Source organism: Tasmannia lanceolata, unplaced genomic scaffold, assembly GCF_043159265.1.
Source record: "Tasmannia lanceolata isolate RefF3 unplaced genomic scaffold, GAP_Taslan_0.1 ptg000003l, whole genome shotgun sequence".
Classification (NCBI taxonomy): Eukaryota; Viridiplantae; Streptophyta; class Magnoliopsida; order Canellales; family Winteraceae; genus Tasmannia; species Tasmannia lanceolata.
The window spans coordinates 61,517,237-61,528,128 of NW_027518680.1; the positions used below are offsets into that span (position 1 = coordinate 61,517,237).

The following is a 10,892-nucleotide window of genomic DNA, read 5'->3' on the forward strand; positions in this document are numbered from 1 at the left end:
AGTCTATTTCTTGAAGGAGGTTTAATTCTCTTGAAAAAATTGATTTAAATGTCAATATTTTGAGAAAATTAGAGTATAACTCTTACCTCCTGAGCGTTAAATTCTCTTGAAAAATTGACTACATGTCAATATTTAGAGAAAGTAGAGCATGTAACTCTTACCCCCTTTTATAAAGTCATTTGGTAGTAAAACAGAAAGGGTATAAATTGCACTTTCTTCCCCAATAAAGGGTTCTTGATCAAAAGGGAAATCAAGGCAAAGGTATTTTCTGGCATACTAGAATTTACAAACAAGCAGCCCTTAAGAACACTCTTTTTCTTGCACTTGGGTTGTTGACATCTACCACTTTTTCCATCTTTAGTGTATTCCATCATTCTTTCCATTCGAAGTTGAATATATATATATATATATATATATATATATATATATATATATATATATATATATATATATATATATATATATATATATAAAGGAAAGTGTTTCTACTCGGTCCCCTAGATAAGCTTATCTACTCCTCCCTTTAAAAAAATACAGTGGGCCCACGCTGTTTGGATGATCCAAAGCATTCATTTGATAGGTCTTAACATAGATAGGGTGTGCCCAAAAAATCAGCACCAAAGGGTCATCCTAGCCCTTCGTTTTGTTGGGCACACCGTGTCCAAAATGGACGCATATAAACGTGGACGTTTATATGTGTCCATTCTGGGCACCACAAGGCACTACAAAACGAAGGGCTAGGATGACCCTTTGGTGCTGATTTTTTGGGCACACCCTATCTATGTTAAGACCTATCAAATGAATGCTTTGGATCATCCAAACAGCGTGGGCCCACTGTATTTTTTTAAAGGGAGGAGTAGATAAGCTTATCTAGGGGACCGAGTAGAAACACAAATCTCATATATATATATATATATATATATATATATATATATATATATGAGAGAACGGTTTCTACACACATGTGTAGATAAGTTATCTACACACTAGCTTAAAATACAGTGGAGGCCCACATTGTTTGGGTGATCCAAACCATTCATTTGATTGGCCCTCACATAGATAGGGTGTCCACAAAAAATCAGCTCCATAGGATCATCCTAACCCTTCGAACCGTGGAGGCAAAAAATGGACAAATTTGTTAAGGTTTATACACGTCAATTTTACCTCCACAAATCGTAGGGTTGGGATGATCCTATGGAGCTGATTTTTTATGGACACCCTATCTATGTGAGGGCCAATCAAATGAATGGTTTGGATCACCCAAACAATATGCCCTCCACTGTATTTTAAGCTAGTGTGTAGATAACTTGTCTACACATGTGTGTAGAAACCGTTCTCTCTCTCTCTCTCTCTCTATATATATATATATATATATATATATATATATATATATATATATATATATATATATAGAGAGAGAGAGAGAGAGAGAGAGAGAGAGAGAGGAAAGTGTCTCTAGTCTCTCCCTTAGATAAGCTTATCTACTCCTCCCTTTAAAAAAACACAGTGGGCCCACGCTGTTTGGATGATCTAAAGCATTCATTTGATAGGTCCTAACTTAGATAGGGTGTGCCCAAAAAATCAGCACCAAAAGGTCATCCTAGAACTTCATTTTGTTGGGCACACCGTGTCCAAAATGGACGCATATAAACGTGGACGTTTATATGTGTCCATTCTGGGTACCACAAGGCACCACAAAACGAAGTTCTAGGATGACCCTTTAGTCCTGATTTTTTGGGCACACCCTATCTATGTTAGGACCTATCAAATGAATGCTTTGGATCATCCAAACAGCGTGGGCCCACTGTGTTTTTTTAAAGGGAGGAGTAGATAAGCTTATCTAGGGGAGAGACTAGAGACACTTTCCTCATATATATATATGAGGAAAGTGTTGGTGAGCTTAAGCTCACCAAACTTATGGTGAGCTTAAGCGCCCAATCACATTGGAGCCTACTTTGTTAGGATGATCCAAAGCATTCATTTGAAAGGCCCTTACATAGATGGGGTGTGTACCAAAAATCAGCTCCATAGGATCATCCTAACCCATCCATTTGTGGAGGTCAAAATGGACAGACATTATTTGTCCACAAATCTGCCCATTTTTGTCCTCCACAAATGGAGGGGTTAGGATGATCCTATGGAGCTGATTTTTGGTACACACCCTATCTATGATAGGGCCTTGCAAATGAATGGTTTGGATCACCACAGAAAATGTGGGACCCATGTGACTGGGGCGCTTAAGCTCACCAACACTTTCCTTTATATATATATATATATATATATATATATATATATATATATATATATATATAAATTTGTTGAAACACACTTAACCCCTCTTGAAGAGAAAACAGTTTATCTAACCATTTAGTCAATGGTAAAGTCATTAAATTCCCTACCAGTGAACTGGAAACGGTTATTTGTAAGAGACCTGCCACATTGAAAACAACGGCAGCAAAGATTGAATCTTTTGCTAATGATTAAGACCATGGTTTTGCAACAAAGGTCGTAGATTTGATTCCAGCTTAACCTAGAAAAAAAAGCTTTAAACTTGATTGTGATGAGGCTCAAGCAATTAAAACAATCTCTACGCAAGAATATAGACAACATAAACCAGCTGTAGTACCACACTAACAATAAACTAAAAAAGGTCAAATACATGCAAACACAATACCTATATATATATATATATATATATATATATATATAGAGAGAGAGAGAGAGAGAGAGAGAGAACAATACCATCAAAACAGTCACAAAATCTCTCATATAATAAACACCAGCTAACATTAGTTCACTAAGTGTTAAAAAGCAGAAGCAACATAGTGAATTTATGCTAAGGAAGTTCCCATGATTAGATCAAGGGGACAGTTTCAGATCAAAGCAAGCATTAATTGACAATCCAAACAGAAGAAATTAGCTTTACTTCGATGTCATATCCATGTGAGAATGCAATCATGAATTTAATCATCTCCAATGCAAGAGACCATATTACAAACATCAAGGAGCCTCAAAAGGCTGCCTTGCTAGAATTAGAAGTAGTTTTCGCCGTGGAATAGCCAAAGCTACAGTTCAGGCTACTGCTTGAATTATACAGATTAATCCCATGAATCAAGGATTGCATTATAATAGCACAAGTGAAAAGAAAATCATACCATTTACTTGACAATCTGGGTCACAACCTAGCGTAAAGATTCAAAGATCGTCCGAAAATTCTCCTTGTATAAGCTACTGCTGTTTATCCAGATCATGCTTGCCGAAAATCAACGGAAACTCATCAACTTGTTCGGAGAAATCATATCCGTTGCCAACTGTCCTCAACGACTCGTAAACTCGATACATGGAAGACCTATCCTTGGGCCTGGCGGCCACACAACCACATGCCACTGTAAGAAACTGAGTAATCTCATCATCATGACCTTTTCCAATGAGAGACTTATCAATCGCGTCTTTGATCCGACCAGCGCCCGATAGTTGACTGACCCACTCTACTAAATTCCCCTTAAATCCCTCTTCAGCACAACTGATTTCAGTAGGCTTCTGCCCAGTTACAAGCTCAAGAAGAACCACTCCAAACCCATAAACATCCCCTTTCAATGAAGGAACGAGAGTGCTCGAATACTCCAGCGCCACATATCCGAAATCCCCAAAATCTCCATTCACAAAAGTACTTGAACTAGTATCCAAAGAACCCATCAACTTCGCAAGTCCAAAATCCGTGATCCTCGCATCATAATCTTCATCGAGAAGAATTACACTAGAGCTTATGTTCTGATGCAAAATCGGCGGCTGAAATCCATGGTGCATCCAAGCAAGCCCTCTCGCAGCATCAATGCCAATCTTAACCCTAGAAGCCCAATCCAACGACACAGATCGACTCGATTGACGACTATCAGTACCGTCCCTATTGCTCTTCAATAAGGATGATAGAGTCCCATTAGGCATATCCTTATAAACCAAAAGCTTCTCATCTTGAACAACACAAAACCCTAAAAGAGGAACCAAATTTGGATGCCTAAGTTGCCCTAAACTGTTCATCTCAGACCTAAATTGCTTCTCAGTAAGCTTACAACCATGAAGCTTTTTAATCGCAAGCGCGGATCCATCCGGCAAAACCGCACGATACGAAGTCCCCGCTCGACTAGAATTAATAACATTCTCCGAATCAAAATTATTCGTCGCCGCCATTAAATCCGAAACCTTGATCTTAACTAAAGGTTTCTGAAACAAAGTTACCTGAACAAACTTATAAGGTCTCAATCTCGCCGCCAAATCACCATCAATCGCCATCCTTCTCCGACGCCGGCGTCGATCAGATCTCACAAAACACCACCACCAAAACCCTAACCCTAGAATAAAAGAACCCATTGCGCCGAAAACTCCGGCGGAAATTATAACAATGAGACTCCTCCGGCTGAGACTCCGGCCACAGCCGGAGAGAGGGCGACCGCAGAGATCATCATTCCCTTCGAAATCGGCTTTTTCGAAGGTCGAAAAATGGAGAGGGATTATACCAGAGAGGTGATTATAAGATAGAGACAGCTTTGTTAGACGTTGTAAAGTTGAGAGTTGGGGAGGGATTTGGCCAGAGAGGAGATTGTCATTTAAGCGGAGAGTGTTGAGGAATTTACAATTGGAGAGATTGGAAGGGATTGAGCCTGAGAATTGATTGTGAGACAAGTCAAGAGTTGTGAGGTAAGGGAGCCAAGAACAAAGGGAGGGTGGGATTTGGCCTGAGAATTGATTATCAGAGAGATCTAGGGATGTGAGACTGAGACAGAATTTAAGGGAGGATGGGATTTGGCCTGAGAGTTGAAGGGAAGGGAGTTTGAGATCTATTATTCGGTTTTCTTGTTGGTTCCAACAAGAGACTCCTGGGAATTGGCAAATGAAGTTTGTGGTGGTGTTTGTGAAGTTCCATGTTGGGTTTAGTTTGTTTGTTGGGTCTAGAAGTGAGGCTTTTAGACCTTGTAGACAACGAATGTCATCTTCTTTTTGGGGTTCTCCTTCTTGGGCAGAAGCTTGAATGGCCATGGCTAGGGCTATGAAAATGGACAAGAGAAGAAACCCATGTCTTCTTTTTTTTTGTTCTTCTCTCATGGTGGAAGAAGGAGATGAACTATTCTGCTCTCAGAGAGAGAGAGTGGTAGTACTGCTTACTGACGATAGATTGAAGGTGGGAAGTTATTATGGAGAGAGACAGAGAGACAGAGAGACAGAGAGAGTGTGTGTGAGGTGAGCGGTGAGGAAGAACAGAGGAATCCATTTAGTTCAAATGAGTGTAGATATGGGTGCCAATATCAACAGAAAAATGATAAATTTTTCACCCTTTCTTCCTTGGGACATCCCCTTAAAGCATGCGAAATGTTATCAGCACTACTGTCTGTATTTTGATGAGGGCACTCATTACTCTATTAAAAGTGAGGTATGACCCCACCATAGGATGATCCAAACTGTCCAATAGATGTGCTACAGCCTAACTAGGTTATGCCCCAAAAATTATTTCCATAGGTTATCCTAACCTTCCGATCTATAGAGGGTTAGGATCAACCTTCTAACATTTAGATACTTATAATATGGTGAGGAGTGCCCTCATCAAAATACAGTAGTGCTGATAGTAGACTCAAAGGAGCCCTTGCAAAAAATCAGGTAAAGAGTACCATCATCGGTCAAAACTCTTTTATGGCAGTTATGACAGTGATTTTCGGCGCATCCTAAATTAGTTTTGACCAATGAGGGGCCCGAGTGTAGATACTAGATATGGGTGGCAATATCAACAGAAAAAATGGTATATTTCTCCTCCCCCCCACCCTCCCCCGGGACACCCCTCGTATTGTATTTTTCAAAAGGAAAACACTTTGAAAACGGGATTCCGTTTTGGAAATAAAAACGGGTATGACATGACCGTTGATTTGACTATTTTTAGGTGTATTTATTGTATTATGAGGATTAGTGCTCCCCTCCTTTTGCCTTTTAGTAGATGTGGCACCAATGTTTAGGCCAGTGATAAATCGACTTCCCATGTTTCTATCTCTCTAACCCAGAGGAGAGAGAAAGACACATGGAGAGTCGATTTATCATATTTGGGAGTCGATTTATCACTTCCCAATGTTTAATGCCTGTTTTTTTCTCCAAAATGGAATCCTGTTTTCCTAGGAGTGCTCTTTTCAAAATGTACTGCACGGCTTAAGGATGATCCAAACTGTCCATGATGGGCCACTGCGTAAATAGTTTGGGCTTGTAAAACCCCTATTTTATGTGGTGAAAGCCCATATATCCCGGTTTTTTTTAAAAGTACTGTACGGCTTATGCCACAGAATGATCCAAACCGTTGATTTGATGGGGCACAACGTGATTAGTTTGTGCACAAAAAATCATTTCTAAAGGATGATCCTATCACTCCGATGAACTATTTATGTTGTGGCCCATCAAATGGACGATTTAGATCATCCTATGGTATAAGCCATACAGTATTTTTGAAAAATATTGGACTGTATGGGCTTAAACTGTATAAAATCTAGATATTTTATATGGTGTTTGGCTGTATTGTCCAGTATTTTTCAAAAAAGACTATATGAATGATCCAAACCGTTCATTCCTTGGGTCACTACATAAATAGGTTGTGCCCAAAACAATCATTTCAATAGGATGAGTCTAACCCTCCAGTGATCGCGAACCCTTCATTTCTAGGGCACAACATGATCCTAATCCTCTAATCTATAGAGGGACTGTACGTTATACAAGCCTCTATTAGATATGTGGATTAGGAGTTGGGATCATCTTATTTGGATGATTTTTGGGCACAATCTATTTACATTGTGGCCCAAGAAATGAACAGTTTGGATCATCCTATAGAGTGGGCCATGCATTGCTTTTTGAAAAATACTGGACTATAGGGCCATACACCATACAAAAACTTTTCATAAATACACGAGGGGGGTGGCCCGGGGAAGAAAAGGGGCAAATATATTACTTCCCTATCAACTCCCAGATACTCTGTTCTTGAGTTTGTGCCCATCAAACATTCAACATTCAATAGTCTAAAAGCAGTCACCTTAGTGATGGTATTAGTGCTTATCTGTTGGATGCCATTGGCTTCAAATGGGTGCCAATATCAACTGGGAAATGATATATTTACCCCCTCCTTTACCCCCCACCACCCGCTTTATTCCTTTAATGTAAAGAGGGGGTCATAAATACAATAGAGGGGGTGGCCTAGGGAAGAAAAGGGACGAATATATTACTTCCCTAACAAGTCCCATATATTCTGTTCTTGGGTTCGTGACCCTCAAATATTCTAAAGTCTAAAGGCAGACCACATTAGTGGCTTATCTACCTAATCCAAGTTGGGGATTTCCTAAGGAATTTTGCAGAAATGCATTTCGTGTGTGAATTTTGCATGAGAGAACAGCCACCTCAGATGAATTAAATAAATAAGACAAAATCTGCTGAAAAGTGAGCCTGTGTGGCTGTTCTCTCGTGCAAAAGTCAGCTCCGAAATGCCTTTCGTGAAATTCCCTAGCAAATACCCTCCAGCTTGCTTATCCTCCTATTATTTAAACCTTATAAATGAAAAGTTTTCTTTAGCTAATGAAATTCCTTATAAATGTGCATCTCCTTTTTAAAGCACTAAATCTCCACTAGAGTCCTAAAATCTTCATAAAATCATCAAACAGAAGAACATAGAAATAGGAGATGCACCTCATTGGTTAGAATCTTCATAAAATGTTCGCCTTTTTTTTTTTCTTTCTAAAATGGCAACTAGTTTCCGAAAAAGACAAACAAAAGGGGATGAAAATATCATTTTCTATATACATATATTATGGATTCTTATATTTGTTGCAAGTATTCAAGGGATTTGCTAGGAAGTTTCGTGGAAAGTCATTTTGCGGCTCACTTTTGCAGGAGAGATAGTTGGCTTTTAAGGCAAAATATAGAGTTACGACTTAAATGACTTCTAATGCCGCGTAATCGCTTTGGATCGAGATAGTTTTCGGGAATCATATGCATCTATTGGGGACATGTTCTTATATTGTGACAGTTAAAGTGCAATAAAATTGTGACAGAACCTAGTGTTTTACTGTAACCTAAAGAGATTGATTAAGAGAAACGTGGAAAGTGGTGATATAGTTCATCTCTTCGGCTATCATTTCGGAGACCGTGAATTATTTTTCATGAAATTTTTAGTTTATCGAGTGGTGAGAGAGGACTAGGGAGGATGGGAGATGAAGAGACTTGAGATCGCATGACTAACTAGATGTTAGAAAATGTCTAGAAAGTAGGGGAAATAAATTGCGATTTGATTAGACTTATTCTTTTCCTTGTTTTTCAGCATTTTCACACACTCTCCTCACTCGTACCCTCTCCCGTCTCTATATCACCCACCCTCGTCCATCCCTCTCTCACCACTTGATAAACTAGAATTCCACGGGGAAAAATTCATGGCAGCCAAACATGCCCTTCATGTCAATCAAAGATCAGGTAGCGGATTACAAGTGATTATCATTCGTGTTTGACTATCAAGTTGTACTAATTCACTCCATCTCATTTTTTTTTTTTTCATATGTTAGTATCTCTCCTCTAAAATTGTAACCGTAACTCCAAGGCATTGTTTGTTTTAGATTGTGGCAACCGATTGTGGGTCCCAAACCGATTATTTTGAATCCAATAATCGGTTTGGGGCCCACAATCGGCTGTGGCAATCTAAAACAAACAGGACCTAAGGGATTCTTTGGATGTCATAAAAGACATAAAAATGGTATAAAGGAAAACCTTTTCCAAGTTCCCACGATTTTCAGTCGTATGGTTATGCAAGGAAAGGGTTTTCTATGTGGAGAATTATATGATGGGTGGCCGTGAAAACACGTGAAGTCTAAAAAAGTAGGCATGGTGGCCGTGAAAACACGTTAAGTCTACAAAAGTAGCCTTAACGTGTAGACTTAACGTGTTTTCACGGCCACCCATCATATAAATTGTCTTCTATGTGAATGAACCTTTTTCAAGCTGGTGTGTAATTACAGGTATCCTTGATCCACTCGTGTATGTAAGTCTGGAAGTTGGGTGGAAGTTGGGGTCTCTTTCTAAAAGAATTGAACCTTATTCTTTAGTGTATTAATGAAAATCGAGATATTTCATCGGCAGAATAATAACTTATTGTTAAAGATAATGTGTGTTGTACTTCTAGTATCTCATGTATATAGCATTTTCAATTCAATACTCTTGTTCATTGAGAACATTCATAAACTCTGATAACTCTACACTAAGTAGAGATTCAAGTCTGCAATACACCTTCAATTAAGAAGAATATTTCAGTGATTGATTTGTTATTATTTTTAAACAGTAAATTAAGTGGAGGATTCTCTGTCATTATACAAATATTTGTTTATTGATTTTTTTTTGTTATTAATATTTTAGATTTTAGTACTCAATTAACTTGTTGCTCTCAAACTTTTTTGTTTAGTAATGAGAATATCTTTATGAAAAGGGGTAGGGTGGGTGGGAGGAAAGATATGAGAAGGAATGAATGAGTAGAGGATGAAAAAAGCCTAGAAAACTAGGGAACTAAAAAAAAACTTAACTCAAAATATGATTGATTTTTAGCCACTTCTCACCCTCTACTCATTCTTGCCGTCTCAAATCACTTCTTCTCCCGCCCGTCCTGCCCCTCTAATCACCACTCGAGAAACTAAATTTATCATGAAAAAAAATTATGGTTGCCAAAACATGGCCTTATTTATTTTCATATTATTGAGAAAATCCGCCAAGCAAATCAATCCGATTGTGTACAAATTAAACGGAAAAGTAAAATAAACAAACAAGCCACAAGATGAACATCAAGATTTTACGTGGTTCGGCCAAGCCTACTCCACGGGCGAGAAACACGATCTTCCACTATGAGAAAAACAATATACAAGAATTACAATGGATTTAACCCAAAACCCGCAACCCTTTCCTTGCTTCTCAAAACCAGGACCGTACACCGGGAATAACCCAAGAGAAAACCCATGAAAGAACCCTAAGAGAACCCAAGAGGACCCAGAAGAGAAGACCCAAAGAAAAACCCTCTTTCTCTCTCTTCCCTTTTCTCTCTTCCTTCTCTCTTTCTCTCTCTTGAGCATGAGGCAGCCAACACACCTCAGCCACTTGACTCTCTTTGCAGCTGCAACCCCCCACAAAGAGAGACATCTCTTGCCTAATATGCTTTAGGTTTTCCCAAAAACCTAAAAAAGGCACTTTCTATTTTCTTGCTTATGCCTTCCCACCCAAGCAACACGTTGGTGGGAGGGAAATAAGGCAACTTTCCCAACACATATATTTAGAGCTATTCTTTCACAGGGGCAATGAGAAACAGTACAAGATAACAGCTTTATACTATACGAACATTACACTAATGATTGTTTTTTTATGATAGTAACATCCCTATTTTTGGATAAAAATAAGAAAAATACCCTTACGTACATGGGCCAACATCAGTGATTTTGTTTGAGAGAATCTTAAAACAAGTGCACCTTCATATCATTTTCCTCTCCATCATGCCTTTTTTTTTTTACGGTTGCAATTTCATTCAAAAAAACAAAGACTAAGATGGTCAACCGAAAAGCACGAGGAGAAAGAAAATAAGCAAACATAAAACAAAAGAAAACAAGGATCATGGAAGAAAGTGATATGTATCTGTTTATGAGTGTGTGTTGTAGTTGCAAAGTAGTTATCGGGTAGTTAATTATGTAGGATTATGGGTGTTAGTTCTATTGTGTGTCATGTTAGTGGGTAGAGTTTGTGGGTAAGTGGGTTGTGATGTGGCACTCTCTATGTTCATGTATTTAAGTTCTTGTATTTGAATGAAATGAGAGAAGATAATTTTAAAGCAAAGGTGACTTTGTTTAGGAGAGTCA

At 38.6% G+C, this 10,892-nt stretch overlaps 1 pseudogene; it reads right to left on the bottom strand.

Annotated features, from left to right (window-relative positions):
• Positions 1–2,909: 2,909 nt before the first annotated feature.
• LOC143858081 (putative inactive receptor kinase At1g27190 pseudogene) lies at positions 2,910–5,265 on the bottom strand (annotated as a pseudogene).
• Positions 5,266–10,892: the final 5,627 nt, after the last annotated feature.